The sequence below is a fragment of the Myotis yumanensis genome, unplaced genomic scaffold (assembly GCF_028538775.1).
Source record: "Myotis yumanensis isolate MYYU_CA2020_CCGP unplaced genomic scaffold, mMyoYum1.0.hap1 SCAF_7, whole genome shotgun sequence".
In the NCBI taxonomy this organism is placed as follows: Eukaryota; Metazoa; Chordata; class Mammalia; order Chiroptera; family Vespertilionidae; genus Myotis; species Myotis yumanensis.
The window spans coordinates 59193665-59194622 of record NW_027223758.1 but is presented as its reverse complement, the minus strand read 5'-3'; positions in this window follow the sequence as shown (position 1 = coordinate 59194622).

Here is a 958-nt window from a genome sequence, read left to right as displayed (position 1 = left end):
ACTCCTTTTCCCCCCATCTCTTTGTCTTCTGAGAGGTTCCCTTAACTTTATGTTTCCAATATTTACATTGAGATTTAAAAGAAAGCTTCTTAATTTGAAATAATTTTAGTTTTATGGAAATGTTGCAAAATGAGTACAGAGAGTTTCCATATACCCTGAGTAAACTTACCCTAATGTTAACATCTTACATAACCATAATACAATTATCAAAACTAAGAAATTAACATTGGAACAATTCTATTAACTGAACTACAGACTTAGTTTTGAATTTCACCAGTCCCTCCCCTCCACCCTCCACCCCCCACTAATGTCCTTTTTCTGTTAAATTCAATCCAGGATATCACATTACAATTATTTGTTATATCTCCTTAATTTCCTCCAACTTGTGATTTAATGCTTATTCTTTTCATAGCTTTTATATGGACAGCACCAGTGTGTTATTTTTGTTCAATGGGTCTCAATTTAAGTTTGTCTAGCAATTTCCTTTTTTTTTTTTTTAATATAGTTCTATTGATTTCAGAGAGGAAAAGAGAGTTAGAAACATCAATGATGAGAGAGAATCATTGATCGGCTGCCTCCTGCATGCCCCCTCCTAGGGATCGAGCCCACAACCTGGGCATGTACCCTTGATTGGAATCAAACCCAGGGCCCTTCAGTCCACAGGCCAACGCTGTATCCATTGAGCCAAACCAGCTAGGGCTGTCTAGTAATTTCTTTTTTTTTTTTTTTTTAAATATATTTTATTGATTTCTTACAGAGAGGAAGGGAGAGAGATAGAGAGTTAGAAACATCGATGAGAGAGAAACATCGATCAGCTGCCTCCTGCACATCTCCCACTGGGGATGTGCCCGCAACCCAGGTACATGCCCTTGACCAGAATCGAACCTGGGACCCCTCAGTCCGCAGGCCGACGCTCTATCCACTGAGCCAAACCGGTTTCGGCTAGTAATTTCTTATG